The following is a 20,595-nucleotide window of genomic DNA, read 5'->3' as shown; positions in this document are numbered from 1 at the left end:
GAGTATGTCCAACAGGACAGAGCATAACCATCATCAACATCATCATCAATGGCAGTCCCTCGGAATCAAGAAAGACTTGCTTCCACTCTTAGAATGAGTCCTTAGGTGGCTGAACAGTCCAATACGAGAGCCACAGTCCCTGCCACAGGTGGGACAGATAGTCATTGAGGGTAAAGGAAGGTGGGACTGGTTTGCCGCGCGTTCCTTCCGCGGCGTGCCTTTGTTTTCTGTATGCACTCGGCGATGAAACTTGAGGCGCTCAGCACGCTCCCGGATGCACTTCCTCCACTCAGGGCTGTCTTTGGCCAGGGACTCCCAGGCATCAGTGGAAATGCTGCACTTTATCAGGGAGGCCTTGAGGGTGTCCTTGTAACGTTTCCTCTGTCTACCTTTGGCTCGTTTGCCATGAAGGAGTTCCGAGTAGAGCACTTGCTTTGGGAGTCTCGCGTCTGGCATGCGGACAATGTGGCCTGCCCAGCAGAGTTAATCAAGTGTGGTCAGTACTTCAATGCTGGGGATATTGGCCCAGTCGAGGATGCTAATGTTGGTACATCTGTCCTCCCAGGGGATTTGTAGGATCTTGCGGAGGCACCGTTGATGGTATTTCTCCAGCGACTTGAGGTGTCTACTGTACATGGTCCATGACTCTGAGCTATACAGAAAGGCGGGTATTACTACTGCCCTGTAAACCATAAGCTTGGTGGTAGATTTGAGGGCCTGGTCTTCGAACACTCTCTTCCTCAGGCGGCCAAAGTCTGCGCTGGCGCACTGGAGGCAGTGTTGAATCTCCTCATCAATGTCTGCTTTTGTTGCTAAGAGGCTCCCGAGGTATGGGAAATGGTCCATGTTATCCAGGGCCGTGCTGTGGATCTTGATGACTGGGGGGCAGTGCTGTGCGACAAGGACAGGCTGGTTGAGGACTTTTGTCTTACGGATGTTTAGCGTAAGGTCCATGCTTTCGTATGCCTCAGTAAATACGTCGACTATATCCTGGAGTTCAGGCTCTGAATGTGCGCAGACGCAGGCGTCATCCGCGTACTGTAGCTCGACGACAGAGATTGAGGTGGTCTTGGACCTGGCCTGCAGGCAGCGAAGGTTGAACATCTTCCCACTGGTTCTGTAGTTTAGCTCCACTCCAGCGGGGAGCTTGTTGACTGTGAGGTGGAGCATGGCAGCGAGGAAGATTGAGAAGAGGGTTGGAGCGATGACGCAGCCCTGTTTGACCCCGGTCCGGATGTGGATTGGGTCTGTAATGGATCTGTTGGTCAGGATCACGGCCTGCATGTCGTTGTGGAGCAGGCGGAGGATGGTGACGAACTTTTGGAGACATCCGAAACGGAGAAGGACGCTCCATAGATGCTCGCGGTTGACCGTGTCAAAGGCCATGTATAAGGGCTGGCGCTGCTCCCTGAATTTTTCCTGCAGCTGTCGCGCTACAAAGATTATGTCCGTTGTGCCCCGTAGGGGACGAAATCCACACTGTGACTCCAGGACGAGCTCCTCGGCCACAGGGAGAAGACAGTTGAGGATGACTCTAGTGACAACTTTCCCAGTGGCTGATAGGGAGATTCCTCTGTAGTTGCCGCAGTCGGACTTGTCCCCTTTTTTAAAGATGGTCACGATCACTGCATCTCTGAGATCTCCCGGCATGCTCTCCCCCTCCAAATGAGAGAGATGAGGTCATGTTTCCATGCCAACAGCACCTCTCCATCATACTTTAGCGCATCAGCAGGGATTCCATCCGCTCCCGTAGCCTTGTTGTTCTTGAGTTGTCTTCTGACTTTTCCTATCTCTTGCAATGTTGGGATTTCAATGAGGAGGTGGTGGGTCGCATGCTGTGGGATGGAGTTGAAAACACTCGAGTCAAAGGCAGATTCTCAATTGAGGAGATCTTCGAAGTGCTCCTTCCAGCGGGCCCTGACTGCCTCAGTGTCCTTGATGAGTGTTTCCCCGTTCTTGGCCAGCAGGGTGGTGGGGCCTTGGGAGTTTGAACCATAGGTGGCCACCTCCCATTGACAATCACTGACAATACCATTCCTGAATTCCTCACCATCAACATCCTGGGTTTGACAATTGACCAGAAACTTAACTGAACCATCCACAAAAATACCATGTCTACTTAAGCAAGTCAGAGGCTGGGTATTCTGCAGCGAGTGGCTCACCTCCTGACTCCCGAAACTTCTCTACCACCTACAAGGGACAAGTTAAGAGCGTGATGAAATACTGCCTAGATGGGTGCAGCTCCAACAACACTCAAGAAGGTCTTAACTTATCGGGTGAAAGCAACCTGCTTGATCAGCACCCCCATCCATCAGCTTAAACATTCACTCTTTCCACCATCGGCGTACCGTGGCTGCAGTGTGTACTACCTGTAGGATGCACTGCAACAACTCACCTCGACTTCTTCATCAGCACTTCCCAAACCTGCAACCTCTAGAAGGACATGGGAAGCAGGTTGTTAGAAATAACCTCTTTACGGCTATCTCTGGTCACTTTAAATAATCAGGTTCGAGTGAAAACCAATATGGTGGGTATATTGTGTTTCATAGAATTTAAGACAGAATATAACACATTAGCTAACAGCAAAAACATATAACCATGACAGTAGCTGATACCAATCTGATCGGACAGACGGTTGACACATGTGAGCAATTCTCTTTCTTTCGTCGAGAGCTTCCTTCTCTCTCTCTTCCGTCTGTGAGTTTCCTTTTCTCTCTCTCTCTCTCTCTCCCTCTCCCTCTCTCTCTCTTCTGTCCTTGAGGACAAGCTTCCGAGAGGTCACATTTAACCTATTTTTAAGGGCGGGCCTGAACTGGGATATTGACAGGACCTTTTGACCTATAGAGGTTTCCCTAAAACCTTAATACCCAATGGTGTATTATGTTCTTCATCTCGATTCTTGAGTCAAAAATGTCATTTTGGCCATATGTCTTTCCCAGGGTTCATTCTTTGAAATTCATATCTTATCTCTTTCGTCCTTATCCTGCCTTTAGATCCCATGAGGCCAAAGCCAGAAACCTGTTCACTACAGAGTGTTACCTCCTTTATGACATAGCAAACTGTGTTTACGCTAAATCCTACCAAACTTCCTTCGATTATCTTCGCAAGCAGTTCTGTTAAGCTAACTTCAAATCCTACCTTAGCATTATACATAAAATACATAAACAAGGCTCAAGTCTTAACTTAAAAACAACAGATAATCACTTAGCAACAGGTAGATTATATATAGTACAAAAAAGCCATACCATCCACAGGAAACCAAGACATTAGCATTTCTAAGTATCCATCTGGTCCGAAGAGACTTTTCATCTGCAATTCGAACATCAGAGTTTAAACACAGCATTTTTTCACGTCACAGTTTTAATCGCATAACCATATACATTTTTAGGCACCTTTAGTTTCTAAAGAGGTGCATGGGAAAACCATCACCCCCAAGTCTCACACCATCCTGACTTCGACATATATCGCCATTCCTTCATTGTCACTGGGTCAAAATCCTGGAAGTCCCTCCCTAACAACACTGTGGATGTACTTTCATGACGCAGAGGTTCAAGAAGAAGGCTCACCACCAGCTTTCAAGGGCAACGAGGAATGGGCAATAAATGCCACTGTGCTAGCGATGCCCATATCATGAGCATGAATTCAAAAAATGCATGGAGCAGTTCTCCCACAGAGATTCATTAGTCCTTGTCAAAAATATCAAATCCTTTTAAAAGTTTCAGGAATTGACAGATCCTTCAGAGTTTGGCAAATATTGCCAATTTTGGTAAAATCATTCAACACTTTATAGAAAAATGAATACATCCAAGTGAGTAACCAAACTGGAATTTGATCAATGAAATTATGTCCAAAGAAAACAAATGAGTGAAACTCGACCTGCTTTTAACTCAATACCAGATAACCAGCCCTACATAAAAGCTAATATATTCCTTGGGCCGGACTTTTGAGAAGTTTGCGACCGTGTTTTCGCTGCGATTTGACCCTCTGTGGCGAAAACTCGGTTGCAAAGCCCAGGCAGGATCCTCGGGTCGCTGTTTGCGGCGCGCTTTCAAATACTGCCGGGGAGAGGTGCACGATGTGCAATGACGTGGATTGTGTTTGCGTTGGACTTTCGGCTCTCTCCGGGCCCGTACGCCACGCCCAGAATAACCACAGATCAAACCTGTCGGTGCAGCCCTGCCAGCAGCAGTAAGTATGAAAACCAGCAAAAAAGGTAAGTTAAAGATTTTATTTTTTAATTTTTTTCAGCGATTCGATAGATAAGTGTCTTGTAAAAGTTTTTGGAATATTTGGGGGAATGCCCGCCCCCAAGGCCTCTCTCACAGAGCTCCCAGCCCTAGACTAAATTTAGAAAAACTCACGCTTCTGCGCCGCGATTCCTCGTGCAACGCCCCCCCCCCTTACCACCTGGCGCAGATGTAAAACCCCAAAATTCGGCCTAAAAACTGTAGTGCAGTGAAAACGGTAAGTTTCACGTATCACTACCGTTTTCGCCGAAAAAAACCCGAAAGCTGAAAATCTGGCCCAGGCCTAGTATTATATGACCGATCCAGTGAGCCAGTGGTCGCGATCTTGAAAATGTGACTCGGGGTATTCCTGCTAATTGTAGCATTGATCTAAGCAGTGGTTTTCTGCTTTATATATTCTATACAGAGAACAATAGCTATCTGGGAGTGATGACCAGGTAGTAATGTCATCAAGGGGTTTAGATGACACCATAAATTCCTACAGTGAAGAACCTCAAACTGTTTGCCATTGTCATTTGTACCCAGTGTGAGATTAGAGTCCTGAAGTCATGCCCATAATTCCATTATCTTCCTATAATTAGGAAATCTCTTGTGATGGGTCAGAAGATACTCTGTTTCATGACAACAGGGTTGTTATTAATGAAATATGATGGGGAAAGTGCTACAGGATGTAAGCATGACAACAGAAAGTGTAGCTGTCACAAGACTTTTCATTATTTATTGTGGATCTCCCATGGTGTTGCACACAGTAAGTCAGAGAATATGGACCGTCTCTTACCTGTCTCTGTTATCATCGTGTTACTGTTTCTCTCCTCTCTCTCGGGAGCCTATTGTCAACAAGGGCAGACATAGACGAGGAGATTCAACATCGCCTCCAGTGTGCCAATGCAGTCTTCGGCTGCCTGAGGAAAAGAGTGTTCGAAGATCAGGCCCTCAAACCTGTCACCAAGCTCATGGTCGACAGGGCTGTAGTGATACCTGCCCTCCTGTCTGGCTGAGACGTGGACCGTATACAGTAGACATCTCAAATAGCTGGAGAAATACCACCAACGATGTCTCCGTAAGATCCTGCAAATCCCCTGGGGGGACAGGCGCGCCAACATCAGTGTTCTCGATCAGGCCAACATCCCCAGCATCGATGCACTGACCACACTCGACCAGCTCCGCTGGGCGGGCCACATTGTTCGCATGCCTGGCACAAGACTCCCAAAGCAAGCGCTCTACTCAGTACTCCTACATGGCAAGCGAGCCCCAGGTGGACAGAGGAAACATTTCAAAGACACCCTCAAAGCCTCCTTGATAAAATGCAACATCCCCACCAACACCTGGGAGTCCCTGGCCAAAGACCTCTCTAAGTGGAGGAAGTGAATCCAGGAACTCGCTGAGCACCTCGAGTCTTATCGGAAATCAAGAGCATGCAGAAATCAAGCGCAGGCAGTGGAAGGAGCGTGCGGCAAACCAGTCCCAGCCACCCCTTTCCTTCAACGACTGTCTGTCCCACCTGTGACAGAGACTGTAATTCCCATATTGGACTGTTCAGTCACCTGAGAACTCATTTTTAGAGTGGAAGCAAGTCTTCCTCGATTTCGAGGGACTGCCTATGATGATGATGACGGCCTATGATGTTTCTCTCCTGTCTCATCTTCTACCTGCTTCTCTCTCCCTAATTCCTTCCTTCTGTCTTTTATGTTCTCTCTCTCTCTTCTGAATATCAGCAGTTCCCTCCTCCACCTGCTTGCTCCCATCATGTCCCTACTCCTTCTCCTTCCCACTACCCTCCCTTCCTACCACCGTCTCATTCCAATGATTCCCCTATCTCTCCTCGAAGTCTTTCAGTTGAAACACAAATATTCTAGCATCATCGTTACCTAGCCACCAAGAAATCTTCATTATCCCACCCACACAGCAGAAATGTTTTTATAATGATAAAAGAGTATATTTTAATTAAAATGGACAAATCTTAACATATTTATTCGCTGATATTTTTCACTGACCCGCTAGATGTATCTTTTGAAAATGAACAATTATTATTTTGAATTATTGCCCCTCTGATGGCTTTATTTCAAATAAGAAAGCTCAACATATTGGAGTAGACAGAGGAAGTGTTCACATTTTATTAAATGGTGTCATGACTCTTTAAAGGATGTTTACACAAAACATTGCTGAAGTGACATAATGGCGCACCAGCCAGCGTGGAATGGGAGGACGTAGGTTTACATCCACGATCCCCCATGCGTCACGATTCCTATGTTGGCCAGTCTTGGGTACAATGTTGTGAGGAGCTGAGATGCTTGAAATGCATTTATATAGATTGCCTGCCGCTGATGCAGGATAGGAACTGGACCTGAGAGCGGCTTGTCTGAAGGGGCCTGTCTAGAATTAAGTTTGGTGCAGCTGCTGTTATATAAAAATCCATCTGCTGTATTTATTGATGGTAAAATGTACTAACTGGCAAGGAAAATGAAAGTAAATGCATCAAACACAGTGTGTTACCAGTTTACTAATAGCAGAGATAGCAGTGTATCTGGGGCACAGGTTTGGCAGTCATTAGAAATGTGATTTAATTTAAATCAGAGCCAAAAGTTAGAGGGACCAAAATTGCCCCTTTCTATATGGCCCATGGCCGCCTGAAAGTGGCGGCCACAGGTTGGTGCGGGCTAGCCACGGAGTCGTCGCGGAGGGAGCCACTGTCATGTATGTAACCACAATGTAACACCACTGTATCACTGTATACACTCAACCTAGATGCACACCTTGACCACAAAGGGTGAACTTGTGGGAGACACTCCTTGCCTGATCACACAGGTATAAAAAGGGAGGTCCCACGCAGGGTCAACGTCTTTGGACTGCTGTGAATAAAGAGTTTAGGTCACAGAGTGACCTTGTTCCCAGAATGTGCCTCGTGTGGTTTTATACTGTACAGTAAGGACTTTACATTGGCGTCAAGAAACGGAAATTCACGATCCACGAGAATGGCCACCGGTAGCACAGAGAAACAGTACTGTGTTCGGGAAGACTGGGAGGGATTTTGTCGAGGGGCTTCAGCAAAGCTTCGTTACGAAAGAATGGCTGGGGGATACAGCGGCCGACAAGCGAAGGGCTCACCTTTTGAACAGCTGCGGACCAAAGACTTACGCGCTCATGAAAGACTTACTAGCACCCGAAAAGCCGGCGGACAAAAGAAGAACTTAGCAAATTGATCGGGGAGCACCTCAAACCGGCGAGTAGCATACATATGGCCCGACACAGATTCTACACCCACCGATGCCGTGAAGGACAGAGCATACAGGACTTCGTAGCAGACCTCCGGCGTTTGGCCAGCCTCTGTAAGTTCACAGATGCCTGCAGGGGGGAGATGCTCAGGGACTTCTTTATTGAGGGCATCGGTCATGCGGGAATTTTCCGCAACTTAATTGAGACCAAGGATTTGACCTTGGAAGCGGCGGCGTTGATGGCTCAAACTTTCATGGCGGGGGAGGAAGAGACGAAAATAATATATGCGCGCAATTCTGCCTCTAATGCGGCAATGGATCAGGGAGTCAACATCATCAATGCGACTCAGAGCCCCACAGGCAGGCAGGGGCAGTCCGACACTCCCCAGGCAGCAATAGACCCCAGGGTAGGACTTCAACAGAGATAATGGCAGGCTGAACGGACATTCAAGCCATCACAAGGGACAATGCGGCCCGGGGTGGGGCCATTGACACCCACCAATAGGGTACTTAAGAGCAGTCAAAGGGACAGTCAGCATGGAATGCCTGGCCCTAGTCCCTTTGTTCCCAACAATGGAAACTTTAACTCATGCTGGAGATATGGGGGAAAACACTCAGCTAGATCTTGCAGATTTTAACAGTTTGCCTGCAGAAACTGCAATCTCAGTGGCCACTTAGCTCGAATGTACAGGAAGTCTGCAACCAGACTAATATATGAGGTGGATGGATTAGAAGAGGGTTCTTTGAGGCAGGATGACTTTTGGGGCAAACCGATGGACGCCGAGGTTCAGCGGGTCCATGTGGCGAATACTCACAGTTCATTCACCAAAACGCCACCAATGATGATGAGGGTTTTATTAAATGGTATCACAGTACACATGGAGCTGGACACTGGGGTCAGCCAGTCACTCATGGGTGTTCAGCAATTTGAGAAGCTATGGCCACTTAAAGCTAGTAGACCCAAATTAGCATGTATTGAGACACAATTACGGACTTACACTAAAGAAATCATTCCGGTGCTCGGCAGTGCAATGTTGGCTGTCACACACAATGGGTTAGTGAATCGGCTGCCGCTCTGGATTGTCCCGGGCAATGGTCCCGCACTGTTGAAGAGCTGGTTAGCCGAGATGAACTGAAATGGGGGGATGTTCACGCAATGTCATCTGTGGAGCGAAGTTCGTGCTCACAAGTCCTACAACAATTTGATTCACTATTCCAACCTGATGTCGGGACTTTCAAAGGCACTAAAGTAAGGATACACATCACCCCGGACGCCAGGTCTGTGCATCACAAAGCCAGAGCTGTGCCGTATGTGATGTGGGAAAAGGTCGCGAGCGAATTGGACCGGCTGTTGAGAGAAGGCCTCATCTCACCTGTTGAATTCATTGACTGGGCGAGCCCCATCGTTCCCGTCCTAAAAGCGGATGGCTCTGTCAGGATCTGTGGTGACTACAAGGCCACCATCAATCGTGTGTCCCTAAAAGATCACAAGAGCGGAGGACCTCTTCGCCACGCTGGCAGGCTGCAAGCTGTTCACCAAGTTGGACCTCACTTCAGCCTATATGACCCAGGAACTGGCCGACGAATCTAAACTACTGACCACCATCACCACGCACAAGGGACTGTTCGTTTATAACAGGTGCCCGTTTGGCATTCGATCAGTGGCCACGATTTTTCAATGAAACATGGAAAGCCTGCTTAAATCCATTCCAGGAACGATGGTATTCCAGGACGACATCCTCATCATGGGTCGAACCACCGAGGAACACCTCCACAACCTGGAGGAGGTGCTATGCCGACTGGACCGGGTAGGCCTGCGACTCAGGAAGTCTAAATGTGTGTTCTTAGCTCCTGAGGTTGAGTTTCTGGGCAGGAGAGTTGCTGCAGATGGGATTCAGCCCACCGAATCCAAAACAGAGGCGATTCGACGAGCACCCAGGCCCTGCAACACATCGGAGTTGCGATCATTCTTGGGACTGTTGAACTATTTCGGGAACTTTCTGCCGAACTTGAGCATGTTGTTGGAGCCGCTACACGTGCTCCTGCGTAAGGGCTGCGATTGGTTTTGGGCGGACTGTCAGGAACGGGCTTTTGATCAGGTGCAGAACCTACTTCGTTCAAACAAGTTGTTGACCTTGTACGACCCCTGTAAAAAAATTGGTTCTGACATGTGATGCATCGTCCTATGGGGTTGGATGCGTGTTGCAGCAGGGCAATGCTGAGGGTCAACTACAACCTGTGGCTTATGCCTCCAGGTCGCGCTCTCAAGCAGAATGGGGATATGGGATGGTCGAGAAGGAAGCACTTGCATGTGTCTATGGTGTAAAAAAATTGCATCAGTACCTATTTGGTCGGAAGTTTGAATTAGAGACGGACCACAAGCCATTAACATCCCTGTTGTCAGACAGCAAGGCTATCAATGCCAACGCATCAACTCGCATACAGCGATGGGCTCTCACGCTGGCTGCTTATGACTACTCCATTCGGCACCGGCCCGGCACTGAAAATTGCGCTGACGCGCTCAGCAGGCTTCCACTGGCCACCACTGAGGGGGCAGCGGAGCAAAGCGCCGAGATGGTCATGGCTATCGATGCCTTTGACAGCGCAAGCTCCCCCATCACAGCCCGCCAGATCAAAATCTGAACTAACAGGGTTACCCTCCTACCCCTGATTAAGAAATGTGTCCTGACTGGGGATTGGGCGCCCGTACACGAACCATGCCCTGAGGAGGTCAGACCATTTCACAGACGGATGGATGAGCTTTCCATCCAAGCCGACTGCCTACTATGGGGCAGCCGGGTAGTTATGCCCCAGAAGGACAGGGAGGCATTCATCAGGGAACTCCACAGCGAGCACCCAGGCATTGTGCTGATGAAGGCCATTGCCCGGTCACACGTTTGGTGGCTGGAATTGATTCAAACCTGGAACACTGTGTTCGCAGGTGCACGACATGTGCCCAGCTGGGTAATGGTCACACATTCATGTTGACTACGTGGGCCTGTTCATGGGTAAGATGTTCCTTATTGTGGTAGATGCGTATTCAAAATGGACCGAGTGCAACATTCTGAATTCATGCACATCATCCACCACCGTGGAAAGCCGATGTGCGATCTTTACAACCCATGGCTTGCCGGACACCCTGGTTAGTGATAATGGCCTATGTTTCACAAGCTACGAATTCCGAGAGTTTATGTCGGGCAATGGCATCAACCACATCATCGTTCAAGCCGGCTTCCAATGGCCAGGCGGAACGTACGGTCCAAATCATTAAGCAAGGTATGCTCAGGATTCAAGGAACCTCCCTACAATGCCGCCTATCGCGTCTCCTGCTGGCCTATAGAACCCGACCGCACTCGCTCACGGGGGTCCCGCCCACAGAGCTACTAATGAAACGGACACTCAAAACTCAGTTGTCCCTCATTCACCCAGTCCTGACCGACATCGTTGAGAGCAAGCGCAAGTCACAAAGCGAGTACCGTGACCGTAATTCGAGGGGGAGATGTATAGAAATAAATGATCCTGTATTCATCCTCAATCACGCCATGGGGCCCAAATGGCTTGAGGGTACTGTAATTGAAAAAGAGGGGAATAGGGCCATCGTGGTAAAACTCAACAATGATCAGATATGCCATAAGCATCTGGACCAAGTGAAAAAAAGGTTCAGCATCGACACGGAGGAACCTGAAGAAGACCATGATATGGAGCTCACAATACTGCCAGTGAACGAGCAACAAGAGCAATCAGAAGAATGCACAGTCCCTGCGGTCAGCCCGGACAGGCCGGAATCACCACAGGTGACAGATACTCACGTCAGTGTCCAACAACCAGAGCCCCAACTGTGGCGCTCCACGAGGGAGCGCAGACCACCTGAAAGACTAAACCTATGATCCCAATAAGACTTTGGTGGGGGGGGGGCGGGGGCGGGGGCGGAGGTGATGTAACCACAATGTAACACCACTGTATTACTGTATACACTCAACATGGATGCGCACCCTTGACCACAAGGGGTGAACTTGTGGGAGACACTCCTTACCTGATCACACAGGTATAAAAAGGGAGGTCCTACGCAGGGTCATCGTCTTTGGAGTCCTGTGAATAAAGAGTTAAGGTCACAGAGTGACGTTGTCCCCAGAATGTGCCTCGTGTGGTTTCATACTGTAGAGTAAGGACTTTACAGCCACCATTTTGTACGTTACCCTCCTATAGTGCTCAATTTTCCTCAGTATTTGCTCTGGTGTTTTTCGAGTAGGCTGCTTTTTCTGGCCTAACTTAAAAATCCCCAGTTTCCCCAATCAATTTGCAGCAACATTTTTTTTTAATGAGTTTTTTTTTCTCAAAAGGGGGCATTGCCAGACACCTATGCCAATTCTGTCCATTTAGGCAACTTTGGCCAGCTGATAGTTGCTCCAGTTCTACTTAGACCAGCGTATGTGGCCACTTGAGAAAACCCTTGTGGACAGTTAAAGAAATCGGCACAGGTAAGTGCAGCAGATGCCCGGACAGCAGTAGCAGGAAAGGTAAGAGAGAGGGGAAGAGAGAGGTGGGGGAAGAAGAGAGGGGGTGGGGGGAGGGAGAGGGGGTGGGGGAAGCTTTTGACCGGGTGGGAGGAGACCACTCGGCCTGGACTAGGGGTGGGAGAACGCACCGGCAAGCCCTTCAGCCAGGGCTAGAGGTGGGGAAGCAGACTGGGAGGCTGAAGACAGTGCAGGTCGGTGGGGTGGGGGGGGGGGGGGGGGAGGTGGGTCATTTCCGCCCGGATAGGTGCGGGCCGGCCTGCTGTCATCCCAGGCCAAAAGGAAGATAAAGTATTTAATCAGACTTTCATGAAAACTCAGAACTTGCCTTCAGAGCCATCTGTTATTGGGATCTGTCCTCAGGACAAGTTGAAGGTTCCATTCTCTGTGTATGACTATTTGAGTTCTCATCACTGCATTGTGTGTGGCCGGTGTTGTGTCCTTAGATGCACTAATAATGACTCCATGAGGCAGTGTGTTGTACTTGAACTGTAGTGACCTTAGTCCTTTATTTGTTAACTCCAGAGTGAGGATCACACCTGGTGGCCTGCCTTTTATACTAGGCCAGGCACACCTGTACAGGTAACTTACAAGTCTCCTACTGCTGTGCCCTCTGGTGGCACCCCTTGTGATAGTACCAACAGTAGCCATATAGGATATGTGACATCACTCCCCCTTGAGCCTTTAGTGCAAATCGCCTCTGCATTGATTGTGCTCTGGGCTTAGCTCTATGTCGGCTCTATCTGGTTGACCCTTGGCAGATCGTTTCAATCTAGGGTGAGTGGTTGGTGCAGTAGAGTGTTGGTGGTTGCTGTTTGTGTGTGTGTTCCTGACCACACCATTCGCCCCCCGCCCCACATATAAATTATGCCGGAGGCTTATAGCATTCATCTACATTCAAGTTCAGGAAAACAGGTTTGCATTACATTTGTGGTTCCGTTGTGAGACAAGTACATTAGACTGGTGAGATACCTTATCGATGCAGAGACCGGTGCATAAGGACAGACTAGTTCCAGAGCTGCTGGGTGGTGTCTCTGCAGTCTGGTGGGGGCGCAGTGCCCAGTGCTGGCAGTGGGAACCCGGTTGGCTCGAGTTGTCTGCTCTTGGTTGGGGCTGTTGCCGTGGTCTCTAGCGTTGAGCCGGTTCACAGGTGCCTGTGACCTCCCTGTCCTTTCTTTGTGCCCTGGGTCACTGCTGCTGTTTCCTGAGGAGCTGTCATCTAGCAGTGCACAGGGAACTGCTGACTTGCTGGCCTGGGCGTTGTTTGGTTTGGGATCCTGGCTGGTCCCGGTCCCCTTTGGGGAAACTGTGGTGGGTGAACCTTCGTTTACGGGTATGGCCTAGGTGGCGATAGGGTCTGGGGACTGCGCTTTGGCACAGTCTGGTCTTTCAGGCTCATGACAGTTGGTGCCATCGAGTGCCTGAGAGGTGGGACCGATCAGGGGCAGGGTATCGATACCGGTGCCGTTGCCCTGCTGAGGTCGCTTGCTCTGCAGCTCGTGTGTGTCGGCTGCTTGTGGCCACACTCCATGCTGCATAACTCTGGTTCCCGGGACACAGGCTGCAGCATTGGGTAGCTCGCTGGACCTGTGTGCTCCCAATGGATGTCTGCCCGCTGCATTGGCTGCGTGCAGTTGAAATCCTACATCGCACAACTTTTCATTACTTATGCTGGACACTCTATGGGTCCGATCGCGATTGAGCGACTTTTCCTCGCTGGTTGCATGTACACAATTCAGATTATCACTTACACATTTTATATGATCAAATACACATTTTGTCTCTTGACTTACAGTTGCTATTACATTGCTTAAGTGTGTGGAACTGTCCCTTTAATTGTTGTGGGTTGCAGATCTCCTTTAAGAGAGCCTTGCTTTCTTTAGCCCAATCCTCTTCTCCGTTTGGTGCCATGTGTTGCTCCATCAGCGCTGCACCTCATGGTCTGGCCACGGCCATCTTTTTCTTCAGCGCATCGCCTCGTGGTTTGGGCGCCATCTTTCCTCCATCCACGATGTCGACTGCGGTGATCCTCTTCTCCCCGGGTTCTGCCTCTGAAGCTGAGAAGTCGCCTCCAAATCCAATTTTCTTCCTCTGGAGTCCTGCCACTGGAGCCTGGAAGGTGCGTTCGGGTTGTCTCAGCTGGATCATCTCCACGCAGTCATGCTGAGCAGTCTGTGTCTCAGGTGCCGTGCTGGTCTGCTCTCCGGTGCCGGGTCCACCCTCAGGTGAGGGCTTGCTTTGCCTCTGAGTGCAGAGGACGTCGATCGCTGGAGGGGTGATGTCTTTCCACTTCCAATAGATCTTCTCCATCCACCTTCTGCAGAGTAGCGTTGGTCCATCACCTGCAACAATCCACAGAGGTAACTTGTGCACCGCGCCATCATGGAGTACCTTTACATCCGCACTACCAACGACTGGGATGATTTCATCGGTGTAGGTGCGCAGCTTTGCCTGAACCAGGACCAACTTGGGTCGTTCAGCTTGATTGTCCCATAGCCTCTCAAAGGCTTCCTGGCTTGCCCCTGTGTCCACTTCCATGAAGACTGGAACGTCATCTATCTCGACTTCCATTTTCAGCGGGGAACACTCGGTGGTGCAGGTAAACATGCTATGTACCTCCCCATGGGGCTGGGCTGCCTCTCTGCCTATTGATTCATAATCCGAGCTGGATTCATGGCCATCTGTAGCCTCTTCATCGACACAGTGAGTCCTATTTCTCTTACACATTCGCTGGAGGTGGCCCTTTGTGCTGCAGCCTTTGCAAACATAGTCTTTAAAGCGGCACTGATGAGCCCTGTGATTCCCACTGCAACGCCAGCATGGTTCTACTCGATTAGCCCCCCCTCGACGGACTCTGAGTTAAGGGACTCGTGGACCTGTTCTCTCTTCTCTGAGAGGGTTCGCGCTCTACAGTCCAGCCTCTAAATGGTGCCACTCTGTGCACAGTACCTGCCGGGTTTGAGTCTTGAGGGTGAGATATCTGCCTAGAGCCGCAGGTCGAGGTCATGAATGACTGGCTCACAGAGATGGCCTTCTGCAGTGTGACTGTGGTATCCGCCTACAGTAGCTTGTGAAGAGGGCCCTCATGGCCAATTCCAGTGACAAAAATGTCCCGCTTCGTTGAGGTGGTTGCCGAACTTGCACGGTGCCGCCAGCCTCCTGAGGTCTGCGACGTATTTCGCGATTTCCTAGCCTTCGGGCCGTCAGTGGGTATAGAACCGGTGTCTGGCTATGAGGATGCTCTCCTTGGGCTTGAGTTGCTCCTGGGATCAGGGTTACAAGCTCCTTGTATGTCTTGATCATTGTCTTTGCTGGTGCCAGCAAGTCCCTGATGAGACCATAGACGGTGGAACCACAACTGGTTAGCAGGATAGCTCTGCGCTTATCAGCCAGTGTGGCCGGGTCGTCTCCTGCCAGTGTGGCCGGGTCGTTTGCTGTGAAGAAATGTTAGAGCCTCTCCACAAAGAAGTCCCAATCATCACCATCAGTGAACTGCTACAACATACCAAGGGTAGCCATTTTCGCGTAAAAGTTCGCAATCTCGTCATCAATTGTTGTGTCCTTAGATGCTCTATAATGACTCCACGAGGCAGTGTGTTGTACTTGAACTGTAGTGACCTTAGTCCTTTATTGATAACTCCAGAATGAGGATTACACCTGGTGGCCTGCCTTTTATACTAGGCCAGGCACACCTGTACAGGTAACCAACAAGTCTCCCACTGCTGTGCCGTCTGGTGGCACCCCTTGTGATAGCACCAACAGTAGCCATGTAGAATACATGACAGCTGGAATCCAGGGCTACTAGCTCCACAAAATCCTTAGTCAGACACCAATTTCTTCTTTCACAAATTTCACCGTGCGGGGTCCTTTCGGCCCGGTAAGGCAATGGCTTCAGTTTCCAGCCCAGCCTCAGCCCTTTTTCAGTTTCTAACCTCAGCCCTCCTGAGTATCCTGCGTTACCCTAGCAACATCAGTTTTTGGCACAGGCCTTAAGTTCCACCCACAAAGCTTAAGGCCAATCTGCACTGCTCCAAATTCAAAGTTAATTCCGGCGAAACTTGGATTCTTTTTTGTCGCATTTGGGCCATTAGAAAATTGTACGAACCTGTTCAACTGCGCCAAAAATCACCCATGTGGAAAACTGAGCCCCAAGTTTTGGAACGGTGTAGGGCACTGCCTGTTTTCCCAGCACGTCGTGCATGCAACGACGCCTTACCGATCGGCAGCGCCCCCCCGCTCCGAAATTGCCCCGCCCTTAAAGGCGACTCTATTTTTTTATTGTCAGGGCAGTCAGCCGAAAGTTATGCCCATGGGTTTGGCCGGGCCGCCAACAGGCAGCCTGGCACCCCTTCTTGGGAGTCAGGCCGCTGGCCCGGCCGAAACCCTCCCTGGTGGCCCAGTGTTTGCCATTAAAGTGGCTACAGAGTTCGCATCGGCCCTCCCCTTTAACTGAAGGTGCTGATGACTAGGAGCGTTAGCCACTCTGAACCGACTGCACTTCCACTTCCGCCTGCGCTCCAAAAATACCCACAAAGACCAGAATTTCTCAGGATTGTTCGCCCCATGCATTGGCACAGACGGCACCCTTCAAAATCGGTAGGTGCGCCCCGTTTCAGTCGGAGGGCATTTTCGGCCCCAGTAAGTTGCTTCGAGCTTAGAAATTCTATGAGCAACATCTGGAAATTATGTAGAAAAAGAAGCTTGTCCATCAAGCTGTTGATGCAGATGGCTGATGGAAAAATACAACTTCAGTGTATTTCAATACATTGTAATTGGTGCTTTTAAACAAAGGCAGGAAATAACATGCACAGATATTTGATGTTAAAGGGATACTGTATTAAATGTCCTTAGAAAAAAAAAATGAAAATATTGTTTGCCAAGCTCACAATACAAAGATATAAATCACATTGCATGTGAGGTAATTGAGAACAGCAATTCGGAATCAATAGGAGTTCAAGCAAAATTAATTTACTCAACAACTTGCATTTATATAGTTCATTTACTATTAAAAACATCACAAAAAAGAGACACTGAGCCTTTGCAAAAGGATTGGGAGAGGTTAACAAAAATTTGGTTGATGGGTTACCATAGAATCATAGAAACAGATCATTCAGCCTATTCGATCTACGCTACTGTTTTTTCTATGAGCCCCACTCTCCTGTACTTGAATATTCCTCTTTTACAAGTAACCCAATTCTCTTTCAAGAGCTTATGGACTTTGCTTCAACAATGGCTTTTGGGACGTGTTTTTAAAAGTGGGGAGGGAGGGAGACAAGTGAAGAGGTTTAAGAGAGGATTTCCAAAAATTCAGGCATATGGTGTAACTAGAAATCATAGAATTTCCGGCACAGAAACATAGAAACAAAGAAATTTACAGTGCAGAAGGAGGCCATTCCGGCCCATTGTGTCCACGCTGGCCGACAAAGAGCCACACGGCCCTTGGTCAGCAGCCCTAAAGGTTACATCTAAACTTATGAACAATAGCGGAAAGGCAAAGAGCACCCAGCCCAACCAATCCGCCTCACCACAACTGCGACACCCCTTATACTAAAACATTCTACACTTCACCGCAACCGGAACCATGTGATCTCCTGGAAGAGGCAAAAACCAGATAAAAACCCAGGCCAGTTTAGGGAGAAAAAAATCTGGGAAAATTCCTCTCCGACCCATTCAGGCGATCGAAACTAGTCCAGGAGATCACCCTGGCCGTATTCTAGTCCCTGCAGTACTTACCATTATATCTGGTCTGTCCAACAAAAGGTCATCCAGTCTAATCCCATTTTCCAGCACTTGGTCCGTAGCCTTGTAGGTTATGGCACTTCAAGTGCATATCCAATTGGAAACATAGAAACATAGAAAATAGGTGCAGGAGTAGGCCATTAGGCCCTTCGAGCCTACACCGCCATTCAATAAGATCATGGCTGATCATTCCCTCAGTACCCCTTTCCTGCTTTCTCTCCATACCCCTTGATTTCTTTAGCCGTAAGGGCCATATCTAACTCCCTCTTGAATATATCCAATGAACTGGCATCAACAACTCTCTGCAGCAGGGAATTCCATAGGTTAACAACTCTCTGAGTGAAGAAGTTTCTCCTCATCTCAGTCCTAAATGGCCTACCTCTTATCCTAAGACTGTGTCCCCTGGTTCTGGACGTCCCCAACATCGGGAACATTCTTCCCGCATCTAACCTGTCCAGTCCCGTCAGAATCTTATACGCTTCTATGAGATCCCCTCATCCTTCTAAACTCCAGTGAATAAAGGCCCAGTTGATCCAGTCTCTCCTCATATGACAGTCCAGCCATCCCTGGAATCAGTCTGGTGAACCTTTGCTGCATTCGCTCAATGGCAAGAACGTCCTTCCTCAGATTAGGAGACCAAAACTGAACACAATATTCCAGGTGAGGCCTCACTAAGGCCCTGTACAACTGCACCTGAGTCCGACTGCAAGGGACCTACGTTTGTCTTCACTAATCTTTTTCTCTCCATATATTTATAGAAGCTTTTGCAGTCCGTTTTTATGTTCCCTGCAAGCTTCCTCTCATACTCTATTTTCCCCCTCTTAATTAAACTTTTAGTCCTCCTCTGTTGAATTCTAAATTTCTCCCAGTCCTCAGGTTTGTTGCTTTTTCTAGCCAATTTATATGCCTCTTTCTTGGCCTTAATACTATCCTTAATTTCCCTTGTTAGCCATGGTTGAGCCACCTTCTCCGTTTTATTTTTACTCCAGACAGCGGTGTACAATTGAGGTGTATAAAATTACTAGATGGTAGTGAGGGTCTGAAACTCTGCCTGAAAGGATGGTAGAGGCAGAAACCCTCACCACATTTAAAAAGTACTTGGATATGCATCTCCCCTCAGCCTCCTCAAACAAACCCAGCCTATCCAATCTTTCCTCATAGCTAAAATTATCCAGTCCTGGCAACATCCTCGGAAATCTCTTCTGTACCCTCTCTAGTGCAATCACATCTTTCCTGTAATGTGGAAACTGCACACAGTATTCTAGCTGTGTCCTAACTAGTATTTTATATAGTTCAAGCATAACCTCCCTGCTCTTGTATTCTATGCCTCAGCTAACAAAGGCATGTATTCCATATGCCTTCTTAACCACCTTATCTACCTAGCCTGCTACTTTCAGGGATCTGTGGACATGCACTCCAAGGTCTTTCTGTTCCTCGACACGTCTCAATATCCTATCATTTATTGTGTATTCTCTTGCCTTGTTAGCCCAGCAAGGAAGAAAGTTGGATGACAGAAAACAAGGAGTTAAGTTTAGGGGGTGTGGCTCAGATTGGAAAAGGATTGGAAGTTCTGTACACCAGAGGTCAGTGCTGGGTCCACTTTTGTTCTTTATATCTACACGATTTGGACTTGGATATGGGGGCATGGTATCAAACTTTGACATAAAAGGAAGGGGTTTGGCAAACAGTAGCGAACTAGAAGAGATTTCAAAAGCACATAGACTGGGTAATGGAAAAGACATGCAATTTACATCGAATTATGTAGAATGAAAACACAGAAATAGGCCATTTGGCCCAACTGATCCATGCCGATGTTTATGCTCCACACGAGCCTCATCCCAGTCCTCTTCATCTAACCCTTTCAGCATAAGCTTCTGTTCCTTTCTCCCTCATGTGTGTCTCGCTTCCCCTTAAATCCCCTTTAATGTGAATGTGTGAGATACATTTTGGGAGGAAAATCAAGGAATAGGAATATATCCTCAATGGAAAGATGCTGAAGCTTGTGAAAGAACAGAAAGCCCTAGGGATTCAAATACATAATTCCTTGACAGTATGAATGTAGGCAGATAAAGCTACACTGGAGCACAGAAGGCTAAGAGGAAATTTAGCATAGGTTTTTGAAATTGTGAAGGGTTTTAATGAGGTGAATAACAAAATACTATTTCTTTGGTTGGGGAATCAGTGATGAGAGGGTCATTTTAAATTGTCACTAAATGAGAAGAGAAAGATTAGAAGAGACATCTCTTGACAGAGTTATTAGAGCATGGAATGTTTTGACAGAGTGAGCAGCTGAGGCAGAATCTGTTGTATATTTTAAGGGAACAGCAGATAAACATCTTAAGCAGATGATGATGCAAAGCAATGGAAGAGAGCAGGGCAAAGGAATTCATTTCCAGCAAGGCCTTGGTAGAGACAGTGTGCTGAGTGGCCTTCGTCAGTACTGTGAAATTCTGTGGATTTGTAAAAGAGGACTAGAATTTTAAATCCGGTTGCTCTCTTGTTGGCTTTCTGTTCTATTTTCTAAAAACGAAAGCTTCTGCTCCTGAGTTTTTGACACTTTTATCAATTGACATGTGGAGACGGGTGATGTTTAGGTAGCATTCAGAGAGATCAAAGGAGCTGAGAGACCAGCACGGTCTTTCGAGCTTCTTCAGTCTGCACGCTCTGGCTTTAATAAGATGGCTGTCATAGGAGAGGGACAGCAGTACCATGTGTTGAGTGTTAAGATTAAATGGGTCTAAATAATTGAGGGAACCTGATACCACAGCCAAGTCTCCAGCGGCAGTGCAAGAGAATATATTTTTGTTCACTGCTTCAATGTAGTGTCTCTGTTGATGAGGAGAAAGCACATTCAACCCAAAGGAGTTTCTGGTTATATTCTTG

At 48.3% G+C, this 20,595-nt stretch overlaps 1 protein-coding gene and 1 long non-coding RNA gene across 4 annotated transcripts in view; one reads left to right on the top strand and one right to left on the bottom strand.

Annotated features, from left to right (window-relative positions):
• Window positions 1-20,595, top strand: part of pik3r3b (phosphoinositide-3-kinase, regulatory subunit 3b (gamma)) — a 743,508-nt gene that overhangs the window by 508,862 nt on the left and 214,051 nt on the right. The gene's annotated exons all lie outside the window — the stretch shown is intronic.
• The window catches only part of LOC139268539 (uncharacterized), a 137,292-nt gene that overhangs the window by 104,381 nt on the left and 12,316 nt on the right, over window positions 1-20,595 (bottom strand). The window contains exon 2 of one of the 3 annotated variants that reach the window (XR_011594050.1): window positions 3,246-3,309. The exons of the other annotated variants lie outside the window; for them this stretch is intronic. This is a non-coding gene — a long non-coding RNA (uncharacterized lncRNA). The remainder of the gene's footprint in view (window positions 1-3,245; window positions 3,310-20,595) is intronic. 3 annotated transcript variants of the gene reach the window in all.

This window comes from Pristiophorus japonicus, chromosome 8, assembly GCF_044704955.1.
Source record: "Pristiophorus japonicus isolate sPriJap1 chromosome 8, sPriJap1.hap1, whole genome shotgun sequence".
Lineage (NCBI taxonomy): Eukaryota > Metazoa > Chordata > Chondrichthyes > Pristiophoridae > Pristiophorus > Pristiophorus japonicus.
The sequence above is the reverse complement of the archived record's forward strand: the minus strand, read 5'-3'. Positions and strand labels throughout refer to the sequence as shown.